This window comes from Dipodomys spectabilis, unplaced genomic scaffold (genome assembly GCF_019054845.1).
Source record: "Dipodomys spectabilis isolate Male_0828 unplaced genomic scaffold, ASM1905484v1 ptg000046l, whole genome shotgun sequence".
Lineage (NCBI taxonomy): Eukaryota > Metazoa > Chordata > Mammalia > Rodentia > Heteromyidae > Dipodomys > Dipodomys spectabilis.
In genome coordinates this window covers 8,628,193-8,648,689 of record NW_024870723.1, presented here as the reverse complement: position 1 = coordinate 8,648,689, position 20,497 = coordinate 8,628,193, and positions in this window count along the sequence as shown.

The following is a 20,497-nucleotide window of genomic DNA, read 5'->3' as shown; positions in this document are numbered from 1 at the left end:
GTCCAGTTCTCTCAATCTAGCTTCCTGTGTAGACTGGGATGGCAGGAGCAAGTTTTCTCACCTGGCTACCAATGAAAATGAGGTCATGAGAACTTTGGTGTGAACTCTTTGTCCTCAAGCTGTGATCTTTGTCCTTTTTATCTCTCAAGCATCTAGGCTAACAAGCATGACCAGCCAGGGCCCCAATGAAAAACAAATCCTTAGCTGACTCCACATGCATATTTTCAATGTTATTTTCTTCCAATACAATTTAGTGTTTACATTCTCCGTATTCTAAGAATTTAAACTTTCCCAATTCTGAATATCTGGATTTTTCCATTGAATATTTTCAGAGCATGGTTGCCTCTGTGCAGCTGATAATTGTGGAAATGAACTTGTGGAGAAGGGTAGGACTACGGTGTGTACCTCCTTCCCATCCCTATACTGGAGGAATTCTTGAATGGAGAAGGGAGATTTTCAGAAAGGCTATAGCACTGAGTTGAATGGAAAGGCTAGAGAATGTCAGTAAGGAACTTCCACCTTGCAACAGACAAAGAAGTTGAGCCAGGGAGGCAAAAAGAAAGTCAGAGATCCTAGGGAAATCCTGAAGGAAAATAGTGAGTGGGCGATGTATTTTCTGGAAATATTGAGGAAGCAGATGTGGGAACGAAGTTTTTGTTTTGTCATTTAAGTGCCAGAGTACCTTTTCCTCCGAAGACTTAGTAAACAAGTATAACAAAAGTCCTATGGGAATATAGCTTCTCAAATCTGTTTCATGGGCATATATTTTGATGAAGGCATATATGTAGATTCCAAAACATGCTCCTATTACAACATGTAATTCATCACAATTTGAGCTGGATTTCAGGTTCATTTCGTAACTGCTGATACCTTGCATGAGAAATCTAATCTGACCAATGAATTAAATTAGCTTTTACTTTTGTCTTTTTTCCTTATGTCCCGGGTATCCCCTCTGTTTATCTTCTTTTGTTCCTATGCTTGTTTGATGTTTTATTGACATGTTACTGGAAGCACTAGATATATACAAAATATTCATATTCTATTGCCAAGACAATATACAGAGGGCTTTCAGTTATATGTTAGGTAATGAGTAAATTCCTAGTCAATCTTGTTATCCCACCCTTCAAAGTTCTACTACTTTGCTTTCCTCCTACCCCACTCCACACTCAAGTTGTACAGATCGTGTCCAACATATTGTCTTGTGCATATGGCTTTTGCATTAGTTTCCTCCTTATGATTTTTTAATTCCTTCCGTTTTCTAAATCCAATAAGCGTTATATAGTATACCAGTTACCAGAATCAAATACAAGAACAACAGAGATTATATCAAAGGTGGAAGAATATACAAAAAAAACAAAAAATACCAAAGTTAAGAAACAAAGAAAAACCTCTTGTGTCTGTGTCCTGCAGTTCATTCCTCATAGCTTCATCTTTTTTGTAAGATTTTTATTTTAAAAATACTGCACAGTGTGGTTACAGTTACCTGAGCAAAGTAATGAGTACGTTTCCTATTGAGCATTGTTGCCTCCTCCTTGGTTACAGTTACCTGAGCAAAGTAATGAGTATGTTTCCTATTGAGCATTGTTGCCTCCTCCTTTGTTTTTCCCCTACCACCCTTCCCTCCATCTCCAAGTTACACTCCCCCTTTTCTCTGCCCCCCACGCACCAAAATTGTAAAGTTCATTTTTCAGCACAGTGTCTTGTGCATCTCATTGTTGCAATGGCCAACCTGTATCCCTATTTAAACATTTTGCTTTTTTCCCTTCTCTTCCCAAAATTATACCAACAACAAATAGAGTCAAAACAGGGGTTATACCATGGCTGGAGGGGATGTGGCCAGAAGGGAACCCTACTGCGTTGTTGGTGGGAGTGTAAACTTGTTTAACAACTTTGGAAAGTAGTATGGAGGTTCCTCAAAACACTCCACATAGAGCTCCTCTATGACCCATCAATCCCATTTACGGGCATTTACCCAAATGATCACAAACAAAGCCATCCTAAAGCTACCAGAACAACTATGATTATTGAGGCATTATTTACCATAGCGATCAAATCCATTTCACCACATTGAGAAAATATTTTCCTTTCTCTTCTGCATTCAAATTGAATGGAAACAGGGCAAGGGCCCCCACCTGGAATAACTGCAGTTTCCTTGGTATTCCAGTGCCCTGGATGCAGTCTCTGAGTGGAATGGTTTATCCTGGGTCTTGGCATTGAGGCCATGGCACTATCTGCCCTCAGACCAGGACTGAGGGTTGAGGGCTAGCACAGGCCATTCCTCTGGGATGTTTGAAACCCTGGCGTTGGCAATGTGCAACACTCATTGTCTCTCAGTCGATGCTCAAGGGAAACTCTGGTGCACCATAACTAGGCCAGAATAGCTGCAGAGGAGGGAAGGCAAGGTCAGAGCTCAAATGCTCTCATTGGGAAGACAACCTATATAGGTCAGCATGGCTTTGGCAGAGTGTGTCTTGTCGACCTCACAGCATCAGAGCCAGTGATCTGCATCACAGTCATCAAAGTCAGATCCTAATAGAAATGGCAGAGCCAGGGGCAAGTGTGAGCACCATGCCCATTGCTCTACCAAAATGTCAGCTGTTCCTCTATGTCAGAGTACGGAGAATATGTGAAACTCTGAGGGAGTTCCTGGAGGCCAGGTCAGTGTGTCCAGTGGCAGGTATTAGTAGAACACTGAGGATACAGGATCCTTTGTATTTTCCTGGATTGTAGGTGCAACAGAGGAGTTCTGTGGCCTGGGCCACATTTTGACAGCAGAGTGCATTTGTAGAAAAATATCTGAAGTGTGTCTTGGATTGAGTATCCAAGGAAGATGGCTTATTGCCTGGACCACAGAACCACTGTGGTCCTGACATCAGGAGGAGATTGTGGAGAAAAGATCCTGAGTGTTTTCAGGAGTGGAGGTCACTGGTGGTTAGGGTAGGGTATGGCCTGGGCCATTCTTGTCTGGATGTGCTCAACCATAGCCATCCAGACTAAGTAGAGACACTGTTCAGTGTTGTGTGGTCTCCTCTTCCTGTGAAGAGGTTAGGAGCGGGCTCCACATGTGATCTTGGCAGGGTGGGAGAGTTCCTCTTCTGGAGAACAAACTCATATTTTGCTAACACATTCTTGTTCTCAGGCATCCTCAGGCTGGTGGAAGAGGGATAAAGAATTTAATCGGCGTAATGACGGGAATTGAGACACAGCAACCATTTGAGAAGCTCCTACAGACACGTTTTGAGCCAGGAGACTGCCATTTCTGCAGTCAAGCGCCAGAAACACTAAGGTCCTGGGACCCCTGCCTGGGAACAGAGCCTATGGGGAATGTATGTTGTCTTGCTTAGGAAAGAACTTGGGAGTGCAGCTCAAGCAGGCGGTGCTCACTGCTGCCTTCATAATCAGGAACTGCAGACACAGCAGGCTTTCCAGAATGCACAGCATTTCTTAGGAGCACTGTCTTCCTGAGAACACCACCATGGGGCAGGCCTGGACTCAGGCCTCCTGCCCAGGATTCATTCCAGGGGCCTCCAACTCAGTGGGCCCCGAGCACCTAGCAAGACTTGTCTTTCCTACCAGCTCTTCTGTCTCATCAACATCAGCCTCAGGCAGCCCTGGTACCTGCACGCCATCCTACCTGAACCCTGCCAGCCATTCCCCAGGGACTTACTTCTTCCTTGCCTTTTGAATTCCTGGGAAGGTCTTGCTCTTGTTTGTAGGGTCAGTCTGTCTCCGGGGCTCCAGTGCACACGATAGCTCATACCTAAGACAAGGGGTGGCGGTGAGGTGACCAAGTGCCTCGCCTGTTCACTGCCACAGTTGGCTTGAACTTCAGAGCCTGGTGGGTCTCCCACATGCAGCCGACCAGAGTCTCTGTCGGTTCCCACTCACCCATGGTCATACCTCAGGGCCTCTGGACCCCATTCTCAGGATGTTCCCCAGGTCCAACCAGTGTTTGCCAACCTACCTAGCTTCCTCACTGAGCCGCTCCAGGCCCTTGAACCAGGCCAGAAAATTTTCTGCCTTGTTAAGGTGATAATATCTGCAGGTATGCTGCAGGTCTTTCAAATGTTGGATGATCTTATTTTCCTGGTCATGGAGAGCACAAGGGAAGCGACAGGGCAGGGCTGGCCTGGGCTGAGCTTTGCTGTCTAGGGAGGGACCCACCTCCTCTAGCAGCTCTGCCCACCAACCCTCCACTGATTCCCCAAATACATGTGAGATCTCACAGTTGTTCCCTCACTCTCAATCCTGGGGCTCTCCTGCATGCTACTACACAGCCTACCATGACAAGGGTGGATCTTCTCTCATCTCATTGTACCCATCCAGTAATGGCTGCTCATCAAGCTGGACAGGAGAAACTTGCAGGTCTCTACCCACCCTGTCCTTTCTGGCCAGCTGACACTTACCTTATTTAATTTCTCCATTTGGGATTTTTCCTAGAAGACAGAGGGCAATGGAGTTAGGATTTGGCCCCCTACCCAGGGCCTCTTCTAGCCTGGGCAAAATGTGTGCTTATACCAGAGTAGGGCCACCATTCAGAGGAGGGCTGGGCACAGGGCATCAAGTCAGGTTTAGGGACTGTGTTGTCTAACATCTGTGATGCAAGGTGAGTGACTGCAGCATAGGGTGAAAAGGCATTTCTCTTAGGAGAGGCTGGCTTCAGTTTGGCCCCAGTGCCATCCCATGAGGGACTTGAAATCCCAGCTACTCAATGTGCACAAACTCAGTGGTCATACAGCTGTGGCAAGCAGCTGCTCAGAGGGGCACAGGACTCGGCTCTTAGGATGGCCTTGAGGTTGTAAGGAGTGCCAGAGCTCAGGATTCCCAAGGAACTTTGACCTCAAGATCCCAGACTGCCATCGTGGGCCTGGCTACTCACATCATCGATATCCTGATATGCAGAATGTATCATCGTAAGGTCTGTCAGGAAGATTCCCAGGTAGGGAATGATGCCCTTTGTCAACACCTGTAGGATTGGTTGGGTGATGGTCAAGACACCGGGTCCATCTCAGACCCAAACTCACATGGTTCCTCAGTCATTCCACAGCCTTACAGCTGCTTCCATGGCACAGCGTCTTGGGAAACCTGTGATCCCCACTTGTGTCTAGGCCCAGGTTCTTGCTGCCTGGTTCTTCAAACTGCCCCAGATCCAAGTCTGTGATGGCATATGCAGAACACAATGTTCTGTAGTACCAGTCTGCCCACCACCTGCCCCCCATACCCTCTGCCAATTCCTCACTCTGCTGGCTCAAGTTCCTCTATCCCTTCTGACAGCCAGCTCATCAGGACCACATCTGCCAGAGTGCAAATGCCCTTCTCCATCTGCACCTTGGGTGTGAGATGAAAGGTGAGCAGAGGTAGGCCCGCTGTGCCCCTTCTCTCTTGGCAACCTGGCCTAGGTCCCAGTCACTCACCATCTTCTGCAACCACCTGGGACCTCCTTGGAGCTGCTTCTCCTTTGTGGCCAAATTGCAAGACTCCTGCCAAGATTGTGGAGGTTGTTAATGAGGCCTCTGTGCTGTCTGTCTTTCTAGTGTCATTGTCTTACTATAGTTAGTGACATGGCTGCTAGGTTGTGTCAAAGCTTCTACCAACTGGCAGAGGAATTCTAGCTCTGGCTTTGCTCCCGCACTCACTACTGTGGGTTCTGGCCTGGGGAGCTGGCCTCCTCTGCCTGCTTCCTCATCTGTCAAGTCTGCCTCCTGGCAGTGGGGGGGCCCCAGGTACTCCTGCTCTCTGCCACCAATGGTGATGTGCTGACTGGCATGTGTGTCCAGGGCCTCTTCAGAACCCTGGAGGATTCATCTGTTTCTCCTCTTTGGGCAGCTCAAATGCCAGCCTGGTTCTTCAGCCTTGTGAGCTCCAAAACCCTTCCTATCAGGGAGGAAAAAACTGAGATATGGACAAGGCTAGTGGTCTGTCCAATGCCCTGACGGTCAGCAAAGGAAGGGGACCCAAGGCTCTGAGAAGATTCCAGTTTGATGGTGTTTATCTGTGTATCAGGGTCCTTAGAAAAGGTTAGCAGGGAAGGAGAGAACCATAGACTTTCAGACTCCTTCCTGACCCCACCGTCGTGCCTGTCCTCCGCAGAGTAGGGTAGAGTTCCAGACCACTGGAAAAGAGCTTCTGCTCATGGTCTGAGACAGGAAATTGTTGCTCTGTGCAGTCCTGTGCAGCATAGTTTAGGGAAGGGCAAGAATATGCCACTGGGCCTATGGCACATTGGGCATCAAGTAGAATGGTAGTGCTTTCAGTAGGAGGAGTCCCCAATCCTGGGTACCCTCTGCTTCCCCGGGCCACCCTGTGTCCCATCAGAACATTTTCAACCTCAGTGGCTTCCTAGGACTCCACGTGCCCTGACCTGCATTAAGTGCCTAGCAGATTCTTCCCTTGGCCTCCTCCCCAATAGAAAGCCAGTCATGTTTCTAATCCCCTTAGGATGGCACTGACTCCCCCGTGCCCAGCCTCCACCTATGCCCTCTGTCTTCACTTCCTCATGCCATACCTTTCGCAGCAGCTCTCTGCTCTTGGAGTAATTGTTTTCAGGAGAAGTGATTTTTTCCAATTTGTGGAATGTGTGCAAGGAGTCTCTGTGGGAGGGGCAGAGAGAAGGGGACAGTTGGAAGGTGGGGAGGAGGGAGTTGGTTTCCATTTGGGTTGGGAAGGAAGCTGCCCATGTGGCTGCCCAACAGGGTTGCAAACGGGTGCAAAGATTCAAAGAGTACACCAGGAAGGAGCAGTTGCTTCTTCCTGGCATAACCATGAGCCATCCCTCTTCCACTAGGCAGCTCTGCCTTCATTTCAAGTGGATGCGGATTCTTAGCCACCACAAAATCCTGATGAGTGTCTGTGTGTGTTTCAGTGTGTTTGTGTGTGTGTTGTTTCTGTGTCTGTGTGTATGTGTGCATCTGTGAATGTTCAGTCTTACAGGAGGTGTCTGAAGCCTGACAAGAATTACCCAAGCTGGACCCAGGGAACTAGGATCTGAACTGGATGTTTGTGTCCAGGGCTCAGGCAGTGTGACACCTACCATGTCTGCCCACAGGGCAACTGCTGTGGGAATAGGGACCCACCTGGAGACCTCTTGCCATGTTGTCTTCAGTCGGAAGATGGCCGCGCTCTGCAGGGCGGAGATAATGGCATGGAGTGAGGAGAAGTTCCTCAGGTCTCGGCAAGCCTGGAGAGGAAGATTGTGTGAGTCTTGCCTGACACAGCCGCCACCTGTGGGCCTGGACAAGAGAGGGATGCTGGGAGTGTCAGGACCTGGGCAGGGATGTAGGGCACCCAGGGGGATTGTGGTTCTCTGGGGCTGAGGAGCAGATTAGTGAGGGACCAGCGTAGGGCTGGCTGGGTATGGCTAGCCCTGGGACACATGGCCCTGTGGTAGGAGGCACTGGGCTCCATGGAGGGCTTTGATCACAATTTCAAAATGCAGAATAGAGAAATTGAAAAGCAGAGGAGATAAACTAGGCAGCAGAGCCTGTAGCGTACCGCGGCCACCTGAATCCAGTGTTCGACCACACGCGCTCTGTCTGGGGCTTTCATGCTGAAGTCCCCGAGACAGGTGGCGATGACACAGGAACATACGTTGTTAAAGTGTGCCACCATGTCCCGGATGGTGGGGGCCAAGTGCTCCTTGCCCTTCTTGTGCCTCTGGGACCAGATGGATCCCAGGCAGTGGTTGGGCACTGCCTTCTCGAACAGCTCCTGAGGAAGATGGCCAGGGTCACCAGGCTGTGACACACCACAGTGCCCAGGCACAGGCCCTGGGATCCCTCCTCACATGCACAAAGGCATGGAGATGTGAGTGTCGAGGAGGACCCTGAGACCTGTGGAGTGTCTGTACCTGTTGTGCTGACACCGAGCACACAGAGCACAGAAGGGACCTCAAGGTAACCAATGTGGGAATGGAAGAGCAGTGATTTCCCAAACTTTCTCATTCTTCCCAGAAGACTCCATGCTCCACACAATACCTAATCTGACCTAGCTCAGACAACAAATGTCCTTCCCCTGATCTAACGCCTATGTCCTACACCACTAGAACTAGCACTCAGGTCCATGTCTGGGCTGGGCACTCATCAGGTCCACATCAGGTGCCTACTGAATAAGTGCTGAGGCTCACAGGGCTCCTGGCACAGGAGGGTGAGCTGTGTGCTGGCTGCCCTTCTTTCTGCCCCAGGCTTGATTCTGCACAGCTCCTGGCATGGGAGCGGGTCTCATCTCAGCTTCAGGGAGTGCATGTAACCAAATGGAACTAGACAAAGTGGTGCTAGGTGTGATGGAACTCAGGCTGGGGAAGAAGAGATGGGCAGCAGGGAAATGTGACACAGGCCAGAGCAGCAGAGGGCACAGGGAGCCCTCCTTCACCACAGCCACCCTGCCCAGCCCCTCACCGCATCCATCGTTGTGAGCTGCTCTGCCTCCAGGTGGGGGTGGACAGCCAGGAAACAAGGCATGTCCTGGCTGCGTGAAGGCTCTCCGGTCATCAAAGCAGGATGACAAGCTTCTTGGGCAGAAACAGATGTGCACGGCAACTCAGATTCCCAAGAAGCAGAGGGAGCCTGCTCCATCACCTCAGCCAAGGGCTCTGGGGAAGGATTGCAGGCAGCTGATGTCTCTGCACTGAGTCCTGGAGCCAAGTTGGGATGTGGCTCTGGCTCAGTCCTCGAAGCCAGTGTGTCCTCAATGCATATCAGAGGGGCTGCACTGGATGGTGGCTCTGTGGCAGCACTGGCCACTGCTGCTCCCTGGGCATGGAGCAGCGCAGCTGAGGCACAAGATGCCTCCATCTCAGCATTGCAAGCTGCTGCCTTTTGGAGGGGCAACAGCGGAGTGGAGGTGCAAGGTGACTCCCTCTCAGCCCTGGAGGCTGCTGTGTCCTCAGGCCTGGGCTCCAAAGCCATGGTGGAACCTGGCTTCAACTCAGCCCTCCAAGATGGTGTGTGGTTTTGTGGTGGTCCTACAAAGGAGAGCACCAGAACTAGGGCTCCCCCAACGAAGATGGCCAACGCTGGGGTTTGTGCCAGAGACAGCATTGCAGCTATGGGTAAAAGGATATGCAGTTCCGATCTGGAGGCTGGTTCTGCAGGACTAAGAAGTGGAGCTGAGGCAGAAAGGGGCTCTGTAGCATCCCCCGAGGCTGGTGCTCTGTCTGCTCTGCTCTCCAGAGCCAAGTTGGCAGATGGCCCCGATTGTGCATGAGATGCTGTAGCTCTCACAACCCAGAAGCCCACAGTTGGTACTCCAAGCACAAAGAACACTACAGCAGGTGCTCCTAACAGGTAGAACATCACACACAAGGATAGAAGGAACTCCAGTTCTGTACTGGAGGGTGGTTCTTTGTGATTAGGAACTGGAGCCACGCTGACACAGGGCTCCTTCTCAGCACTATATTCTGGTGCTCTCTGAGCACTGTGGTCAGCAGCCATGGTGGGAGCTGGCTCTGACTCTGGGCAAGAACAGAATGCTCTTACGGCACAGAGCAGCAGTGTCAGCACTCCTACAAGTGAGAGTCCCCCAGCCGGTCCTCTTAAAATAAATAACAGTAGAGTTAGGATCAGAAACATGGTCAGTTCAGCACTGTAGCCTGCTTCTCCGCAACGCAGAATGGGAGAGAAACTGACAAAAGTCTTCCTGTCAGCACTCTCTGCTGGAGTGCCATCAGCACCGTGTAATGCATCCCTGGTGACAACTGGCTCTGATTTGTCACAAGAGTTTAGTAGTCTCAGGCCACAGATCACCAGAGTCTTTACTCCCACCAGACACAGTAGGCCTGCTGGTGCCCCTACAATGAAGAGCAGCACAGCCAAGGGCAAAAGCACATTCAGCTCCTCACTGAAGGCTGCTTGTCCGGGGACATGAGGCAGAGGCGAGGTGGATGCTGGCTCTTCCTCAGCAGTGGCTTTCGATGTGTGCTGGGGCCTGAGCACAGGAGGGGAGCCAGAGCACAGCTCCATCTCCCCACCACATATGGACACTTCTCCCACCCTCAGCCCCGGAGCTGAGGTGCCATTGGGCTCCACCTCAGCACTGACCGCCGCTTCCTGGACCCTGCGCACTGAAGAGATAGTGGGGGATGACTGCCCTTCATCACTGGCTGCTCTTGTGGCTTCAGGACTCAGCAGGAGAGCCAGCTTGGCCTGAGGCTCCTCAGCCACACAAGAAGTTTCAGCTCCCTGAGCGCTGCCATCCAGATTCAAGGCAGAAGTGGCCTCTGCTTGGGCTCCTGATGAGGCTCCTCCCACTGCAGTGGGGACCACATTCACGGATGGACTTGACTGGGGCTCTGAAGTTGGTGTGACATCTACCACTGGAGCTGCGGGTGGAGCTGCAGGAGGAGACAAGGTCTTCTCCATGACTGCTTTCTTCTGAGTGTTTGTAAAGTCCCACAGCACCCTCCGCCCTGAGATTTCCAGCTTAGAAACTCCCAAACACGCGATCGCTCAACCTCTCCATGTCCATGCTGGGCTTGAGATTTCTCTTGTCCCAGGCCCATGGCTAATTTTGCAGCCTCCTCCCAGTGGTGTCCTGCACCTCCCACCCCTCCCCAGGCCATGTCTCCATCCCAACTACGTACCTAGAGCCTCATCCTGCCTGACGTCCTGGATCCCCAACTCTGCCAGGAGGTGAGAGACATGGAGCTCCACGTCAGAGCCACGCATATGGATCCTCAAGTGAGCCTGGAGCCCCTGGAGGCAGGGATGTTTCCTGGGCTCCAGGAAGTCTTCTGGGTGGCAGTCCAGCCAGGTGCTCAGAAGGCCTGAGATAGCACTAGAGGAACATGGGTGGGAAGCAGCGTCTGAATAAAGCCTAGCACCTGCCCTGGTCTCCCTTAGTCCCCTACGATGATCGCTGCCTTTGCAGAGACCAGCATCTTCCAACATCAGCCCCTTGTGTCTGTGCTAACAGTGGCAAGCCCACCCAGCCATGGCCTGCAGAGAAATTTCATCCAAGGTGGGAACCAAGTCCAAATGCTGGAAGCAGCCCTGTCCTCTTCTGCAATTTGCCCATCATCTCTCCCGAGGGCCTCCAGATGCTGGACTCTAAAGGCCTTGCTGTCTTGCCTGGCATGCATAGGGTTCCGGCACACCTCCGAGGTAGCTCTGCTGCCTCCTTCCCCAGGAGCCGCACATGGATGTCTGCCTACCTCCAGCTTGTTCTCCTTCTGTATCTGCTACAGGGTGGCCCTTGTTCTCATTGCCACCCCTAGCAGCATCTCCAGGGCTCTGACCAAGGACTGATGTCCCTAGGCCTACAGTGAAGCTCATGGGGAGCTGGGCAAACCTGAATGGCATCTGCTATGGTATGGTGAGGATGGATTCTCCTGGGATTCACCCAAAGGCCCCAGCCACTACCTCTGTTCACAACAGTACCCCATAGTAATGTTTTCCGCCTGGTACTATAGGTGAAGCCTCACACCCCAAGAATCTTGTGACAAGCACAAGAATTGAGGGCTCCTGACTTGGCCCCATCTCTCCAACCTTCCACCCACTCATTTGTCACCACTCTGGACACTCATACTCTCCCTGCAGATCAAAGCCCACTACTCACTAGCAGATCTGGTGCTGGGGAATGACATCCTCTCTGGAGTCTGCGAGTGTGTCAGTCTGTGCAAAAGACTCCATGGGGGCTTCACAATTCCTGAACCTGTTGAGAATTCCAAGCATCACTGGCCAGCCCAGGATAGCCAGCAAGTTCTTGCTCTTCTCACACCACTAAGCTCATGATCTGTACATCGACCCTTCCTATCTCTTCCCTTCTCTTCCAATTTCTTTCAAGGATGAGCGATCATCTCCTGTCCTGATCTACTTAGGAGCCCAGAGGCCTACTCTCTGGCCCCAGCTATTCCTGCTCTGCCTACACCTGGGTGGGATCCTGGTCCCAGAGCCAATTGGTTTCCTTCTGGCTAAAGAAACACACTGCTTTGTCTGAGGCCTCAGGGAAGCAGAGTGACAGAGAATATACCACAGTCCTAGACAGACGCTATACTTGAATAGCCCAGCCCAGCCTAGCCCAGGCCTTGCATGCTTGGTTCCTCCAATTCTGGCAAGTGCCAGTGAAATAGATTCTGTGAACCCAACACAAGCCAGGTTCCATTGCCAAGGGTCTCACTGTAGCTGTCTAATCCTATCTTATTGGAGTTGGCACTCACCTTGTGAATAGCAGGTCCAATACCTGCTTAGTGTCTGCAGAACTCCTGTAGTTGTTGAAGAAGTTCTGTACGAAGATGGAGTCCTCCATCATCTGGGCAGACACCAAGCGCTCCACCTGCTCCTCCAGGGTGCCAGCCGCAGGGACCTCTAACCTGCAGGCCTCGTCCAAGTGTGGGGACAAGTGATCTTCATTCTGGAGGAGAACCGAGGAGGGATGGTTCAAATGCCATCTAGAAAACTACAAGAAGATTCATGGCCACACACATGATAGAAAAACCTGAAAACAACTGACTGCTCACACAAACGTGTGTGTGACACATAGACACATAGACACGGAAACACAGACACACACAAACAGACACACACACACACAGACACACACAGACACAGACACACAGACACACACACACACACAGACACACAGACACACACACACACACGCACACACACACACACAAACAGGGAGCAGGAAGATCCAGTGAGGATTAGGGACATGGAAGTGGTGGGTCAGCCTATAGTTTCCTGGCCTGGACTGCCCCATGTTACCTGTGAAGTCCTGCGGAAAAATCTCCAGAAGCGGCGGTAGGGTCCTGGGGGCACCCAGCGTGGCTCCAGGTGTCCCAGGAACCTTCTCCGCCCTTCACTCCCTCTTGAATTTCTCCTCCTCCAACAACAACAAGTAGACATCTTCTCAATATGCACGTTCCACACAAGTGTACTAGCGGGCAGCTTGTGGGGACTGTGGGTTCTGGCAAGGACCAGGGATTAAGTCCTCGGAGCCATTGTGATGTCATCTCTTCACTTGGGCCCTTCTGACCTCGCCCTCTCCAGAGTCCCCTGTTTATGACTTGTACTCATGTAGCCCATGAACACCACTGGCCAGCATGACTCCCACCTCTGGCACAAGGACCCTGTTAGACTAGGAGGAAGAGGCTTCCACCTTCATAGAGATGTATGCTTGTTGGATCATATGCACACTTCCTCCTCCCATGCAGATGGGACCATGGCCATTAAAGAAAATAACCCAAAAACCACTCAAGAAAAAGTCACAAAGAGGGAAAAGATGTATTGGCTGTTGAACTGACAAGGCTAAGTTCTGATGAGGGAGAGGAGAAATGGCATTGTCCACCTTCTCAGAACTCTTTTTCTAGTCGGGGCTAGTGGTGTGAGTTGCCTCTCCTGCTTCCCAGGTGCTGCCTTCCAGGGCGGGGCTTATGTCTGGGAGGGAGTGTTTGCTGACGTCCATATCACCCTTTTTTGGTTGAATATGTACTGTTTCTGTCTGGGAGTATGGGTGAGGGTTATTTCTTCTGGAGCTCCTTCTGCTGAGAGGGGCCGAGGTAGTCAATGGGCATGGGAGGGCAGGTATTGAACAGGAATTGGACCAAGTAATGATGGTTATGAAGATGTTACTTGCCCACATTGGGGTCCAGTCTTTTATTGTATTTTTTTAATTGTGAAAATACTGTACAGAGGTGTTACAATGACACGGGCAGGATAATGAGTACATTTCTTATCAAGCATTGTTGCCTCCTCCTTTGTTTCTCCTTCCCATCCCTTCCTATCTTCTCCACGACCCCAGCCAGTGCTCCTCCCCCCCCCAACAAAGTCGTACAGTTCATTTTCTGACATAAGGACTTGTACGTCTCATTGTTGCAGTGGGTCCACAGGTATCCTTATTTAAACAATTTGTTTTTCCCTTCCCCTCCACAAATTATGCCAACATCAAATACAATGAAATCAGTGGTTATACCATGGGGGAGGGACATACAAAGCAACAAAGAAATAATCTTATAAATGTGTTAGAAACAATCGCATGAAAGAAAAAATACATTTGAATACATACCTTAGGGTTCATTTCCCTAACATCAACTTATCTGACCTTTTCTACTTGACTCAGACATATTCTAGTTATTGCAAATAAGGGAAACCAGGGAATCCATGTTTCTTTGGGCTTGCCTTACTTCACTTAATATAAGTTTTCTCAAGTCTTTCCATTTCCTAACAAATGGGGCAATGTCATTCATTCTGATGGAGGCATAGAATTCCATTATGTATATATACCACATCCACTTTCTTTTTATGGTCTGTTCTCAATACTGTGTAATTGATGAACTTCCTATGTCCATTCACAAAACTCATTTCCTCTTTATCTCAGTCAGAATTGATTTCTAAGCTGATCCCTATAAACTCCATGAACCAAACTGTTGTTGAAGTGCAGGCCCACAGACTATGGTACTCGATGATAGTTCAAGCTATGTTAGCCTTTCATCTCTACTTCCTGTGGTCCTATTTTTTCACAACTGGTGTAAGAGGTATCCTAGTAGAGCATCTGGTGAAGAAATCCTTGAGATGTACTTAGTCTTAGATTTTTATGGAATATCCTAAATTTGGGAGATGTGGGATTCGCCCTAGTATCTCTGCATGAACCACTCCATTGGTGACTCCTTGCAGAGGCCACAAGCTGTGGCTTCTCAGACCCACCCACCTCCCTGGCCAGCCCTCAGGATGCTGCCATTTCCCTGGCAGGACTGGGGCTTCACACTTTCTCTTCTGCCATTGGGGTTACAAACGTGATTGCCTTACACACCCTGTTTATTGCAAGTAAAGTGAACACTAGCTGCTGTGTGCATGTGGACAGGCCCTTCCTTCCTTGGGTGGACAAGGGTGTTGGTGTTCATTCCCTACTTCTGCATAAAGTCCACTATCATCCTGTAAAATTCCTTTTTTACATCGGGGTGTATGTCCTTCATACTTGAGATCCAGGAATACAACCACAATGACCAGACTCCAGTAGAAACAGTATTGAATATTACATTCATATCAGATTCAGGGCTGGCACGGGTGTTCTAAAATCGATTTCACCACATTCAGAACATATTTTCCTTTTTATTGTTCATTCAAATTGAATGGAAACAGGGCAAGGACCCACACCAGAAATAACTGCAGTTTCTTTTGTTCTCCAGTGCCCTGGAGGCAGTCTCTGAGTGGAATGGCTTATCCTCAGACATGGCATTGAGCCCATGGCACTCTGCACTCATTCAATGGGTGAGGGATGAGGGCTAGCACAGGCCTTTTCTCTAGGCTCTTTGAGCTCTGATGTTTCCAATGGACAACACTCACTGTCTCTCAATCAATGTTCATGAGAAACTCTGGTGTACCCTGAGAAAGGCTAGAATAGCTGAAGAGGAGGGAAGGGAAGGTCAGAGCTCAAATGCACTCATCAGGAAGACAACGTACACAGGTTAGCATGGCTTGGCGCGAATGTGTGCTGTGAATTCACAGGATCAGAGCCAGTGATCTGCGCCACAGTCCTCAAAGTTGGATCCTAATAGAGAGGGCAGAGCCAGGGGCAAGTGAGAGCACCATGCCCATTGCTCTACCATGTGAAGCACTGAGGGAGTTCCTGGAGGGCAGGTCAGTGTGTTCATTGGCAGGCATCATTGGAATATTATTAGTAATATGATGATACAGGATCCTTAGTGTTCTCCAGGATTTGAAGTGGAATGGAGAGGTTGTGGCCTGGGCCACATTGCAACTTTCGTTTTGATCTCAGAGGAAATTTGTAGATCACTATCTGAAATGTGTCTGGGATTGAGCATCCAAGGAAGATGGCTTATTGCCTGGATCACAGAGCCACTGTGGTCCTGATATCAGGAGGGGATAGTGGAGAAAAGATCCTGAGTGTTTTCAGGAGTGGAGGTCACTGGAGGGTACAGTATAGCCTGGGCCTGTCTTGTCTGGATGTGCTCATCCATAGCCATCCAGACTAAAGTGAGACACCCTTTAGTTTTGTGTCATCTCCTCTTCCTGGAAAGAGGTGAAGAGCTGGCTCCACCCTTGATCCTGGCAGTGTGTTAGAGGTCCTCTTCTGGAGAACAAAGTTGTATTTTGTCAACACAATTGTGTTCTCAGGGATCCTCAGCGCTGGTGGAAGAAGGACTGAGAGCTAAATCAGCAGGACTGATGGGGACCGGGACGCACCAAGCACTTGAAAAGCTCCACAAGATGCATTTTGAGCAGGATGCTGTCATGCCTGCAGTCCAGCAGCAGGAGCACCAAGGGCCTGGGACTCCTGCTTGAGAACTGAATCTGTTGGAAATCTCTCTTGTTGTATTTAGGGAAGAACTTGGGACAGTAGCTTATGCTTGCTCTGCCTGGAGGTAGGGCAAGTTATTCCCCTCCTGTCCTCACTGCTGACTTGATGATCAGGACCTTGAAGCACAGCAGACCTTCCAGAATGCACAGCACCCCATGGGAGCACTGTCCTACTGAGGAAAACCCATGAGGCAGGTGTGGTTCAGGTCCCCTGCACAACATTCATTCCAGGGCCTCCTACTCAATGGGGCCCCAACACTTAGCAAGACTTGTCTTTCTTGCCAGCCCTTTTTTCTCCCCTGTCTCCACTGACCATGACTTTCCTGTCAACTATGTCTGGCTACCCCAAACTTCTGCCCATTTCCTGGTTGCTCATTCCTAATCACAAAGCTCCCCAAGCTTCTGACTTCCTTTACTGGAAGAAGGAAACCGTAACACCTACACTGGGAGAAGAGTGCAGGCAGCTAGCAAGGCCTAATGACAGGCAAGGTGTAATCAATGCTGATCATTTAGACAAAGTATTTGAATAGCTCTTCAACTAAGTATATAGATAACAGATCAATGGCACCATCACAGTAGGCTTGTGGTCCCAAATCATAGACTATCTCTCTTTGTGCCTGATTTGTCTATCTCAGTGTGTCTATTTCTCGGTCTTTCTGTCATTATGTGTCTGCCCATTTCTCTATCTCTTTCTGTGCATGACTCTGAACCCCTTTTTGTCTGTGTCTAGGTCTGTCATCCTTGTACGATGTTGGGTAGTGTCCTCTAATTGTGAAGAGAAGCACAGTGGCAGAGAAGAGGTGGAACTCTCCTGTGGTCTCTGGGATCTCTCTCGCTCTCTGTGGGCCTGCACCTGGACTCTATCCTGTTCTGAATCATCCTTCCATAACACTGGCTCTGTTCATAGAAGTGTGCTTTTGTGGTCACTTGCATGGCTTGATCATATGAGCTTTGCTGGACTAGGATTGGATTCTTGAGGACTGTGCTCCGGGGAGAAATCAAGGGTTTGCCTGATGTTAAGGCAAGTCCTTTTCCATTGAGCGACACCCCAGTTTGACATTCATTCTGAAGCCCTGCTTCCCATTGGAGTAAAACAAAGTATCTTCTAGTGAGAGCTTTGGCCACCCAGCCCCATAGCAGCTCATTGTCTGTCCCCAAAGTGATGGTGTCTCTGCACTGCCTCTTGCCTCCTCAAACAGCCATTTAGGGCAGGCCTGGGCAATGCAAGGCAGGCATGTCCAGCGTCTGATTGGGCAGTTCTGGGACTGGGGTATGCAGTGCCTACTTGGGCTCAGTACCTAATGTCTACACTTTTGAGGCTGCCCTCCCACCTGGGGTGGTGATTATGCCCACCCACCCTTTTCTGCCATTTTCCTGGCTATCTGCTTCTGACTCCCTTTGATCCTCTGAGATCGTCTGCACAAACTCACCCTTCTCTGGCTTGTACCCTTTCAGTAAGGCTTTGTTCAAGGGATTCAGGACGACATCCTGTGTCTTCTTCTGATTCATCACATGGGTCAGAAGGGGAGAGAACATCACTCCTGTGCACAGTGCCCCCTTCCCACCAGTCTGTGGCCAGCAATACCCTGAAGGCATTCATGCTCAGAAAGGGAATCAGCCACTGTGTGATGGGATGATTCAAGTCTTCCTTCCTGAGGGTGGTCTCAGAAGATAGCATGGGCCTTGTCCATTCCTTGCCACTCTCATCAGCAGTGTGACACCTCCTCCCAGGCAGGATCATGTTCAGGTCTTGTGGCTGTAGGTTAACAGAATCAAGTAGGCCCATGCCTACTTGTTCTCACCAGAGATGTTTGCCCAATCCTAAGAAAAGGAACAGGCCCAGAGCCAGGGACCCATTGCCTCCTCCCAGTCAGGCCCCCACTGAGCTGGAGACCGCACTGGTAGAGGATACACCTGTAGCCTTCTCCAGCTCCCCTGAGTCTCTGAGCAGAGCACACAGGAAGACACATTCTCCCAGCTGGGTGCTAATGACAGCCACTCCCTCTCGTGGCCTGCAGAGGACTGGGCATGATGGAAAGTCATGGAATCTCCATGAGGAAAGAGATAAATGACTCCTGATCCCTTGAAGACTTGGAAGATGAAAAAGGCTTCTCTTGAACAAGGCCAGTTCACCTGTGAAAAGCCTCTGCTGTTTCAGGTTATGTAATACCCAGAATCCTACCATCCTAACTCTGAGGCTCTGGATCTCCCTTCCTCTAAGGAAAGTCAAGAAGGTTCCTGTTGCATTGTGCCTTATCTAGTCAGAGTCTTCATCTCCTTGATCCATGTATCTGCCTTCTTGACTCTCCAGAGGCCCTGAGGTGGTCTTACTCATGTCCGTGGCTGGGTCCACTGTTCCTCCTTCCTTGCTGTCAGGTCTGGACCTGAGCACTGCCCACTTCCTCCAGCATGCTGGGTTTCTGCCATCTCTACTAAAAGACCAATTTCAGGAGGGAAGCAAATGGACATGGAGATGGCCACTGGCCTGTGTCCTGACTTGTTGAAGACAGCAGGGGAGTGTCATATTGCCCCACTCACCATGAAACTTTGTACACCTTTTCTGTGTGCTCAACTATGCTCACCCTGATGAGACAGGTGTCTCCTACCTGCTTGTTATTTGGAACCAACGGGTAGCTGTTGCTCTCCCCACCTAAATTCCAACTCTGACTATTGCTTGCCTTAGCCTCAGGTGTATTGGAGGTACAAGAGAAGGCTGGGCTTTTGGAATTTAAGAGCATTCCAGAAGTCCCTGGAGAGGAAGAATTGCAGAACCTGATCTGGAAAGACAGCAACATGAGGAAAGGCTTTGACACAGATGTGTGTCCCAGCCTAGGAGGAAGGTCTAGGGTCTTCCAAAACTATATGATGTGAACAGGAGCTGGGCTTTCCAGACCTCTTGGCTGCAGCTCCATTGGATAAGGTAGGAATGGGCTAGAAGTCCAGGGTGCCACCGTTTCCTTCTCTTAGGAGGATTGTCCCTTGAGTCTCCTGTGGAGATCCAGGTGGGAGCTGGTCACACCAGGGCACAGAGGGCCACTGTATGAGGGCTCTTCCACGGTGTCCTGCTGCTGCTGTCAGGGCCACGCTGGAGCTGCTCCTGTGCTGTGGGCTGGGAGCTGCCACTGCCACTGAGGTCAGTGTTGTGACTATGGCGGCTTCAGTCAGGGGATGGCTTGCTGGAGGGAACTTCCCCGGCACACTCCCCGTTCCTGCTCCCCATTACCCTGCTAGCGTGCTGCTCCAGTCTAGACCCTTCGAAAATCCTGACCCCTATCTGAGGGATGCACCCCAGACACAAGCAAGGGGAGGAAAAGCCCAGAGAGCCGAGGCCTCTGAGCCCACAATCAGGGATGCTGTCAGTGGGGAAAATCAGCATCAGCCTCAGGTGTCCCAGCCCAGAATCTTCCCTGGCCCCTGCCAGTCGGTGCCCATCCACTTACTTCTGTCCTGCCTTTCTAATTTGTGAAAACTTCTTGGTCTTGTGGTTTGTAGTGTTAGTCTGCCTCCTGGGCTCCAGTGCACATGACAGATCATAGCTAAGACAAAGGGTGGTGGTGAGGTGACCAAGTGCCATGTTTGTTCACTGCCAGAGTGGCTTGCACTTCAGAGCCTGATGGACCATCCTCATGCGGCCGAACAGAGACTCTGTCGGTTCCCACTCGAATCCATGGTCACACCTCCGGCCCTCCGGACTCCATTGTCAGGATGTCCCCCCTCATTCAGCCAGTGTCTGACAACCCACCTGGCTTCCTCACTGAGCCACTCCAGAATTTCTGCTTGTTTAGGTGATGAAATCTGCAGGTTTGTTGCAGGTCTTTCAGGTCTTAGATGATCTCATTTTCCTGGTCTTGAGGAGCACAAGAGCAGTGACAGGGCAGGACTGGCCTGGCCTGGGCTTTGCTGGCTGAGGAGGGACCCAGCTCCTCTACCAGCTCTGCCCACCAACCCACCATTGAGTCCCCCAGACTTGTGTGGGATCTCACACTCAATGCTGGGGACCTCCTGGATGCTACTTTGCAGTCTACCATGACAAGGGCTGGACCTTCTCTCTCCTCTCATTGGACCCATGAAGAAATAGCAGCTGGTTATGTTTGACAAGAGAAACTTGATGTTCCCTTCCCAGGCTGTTCTGTCTGGACAGCTGATACTCACCTGAATTAATTTCATCATATGTGTTTTGTCCTAGTATGCCGTGGGCAATGGAGTTAGAATGGCGACCCTCTTCCCTCAGCACACCCAACCAGGGC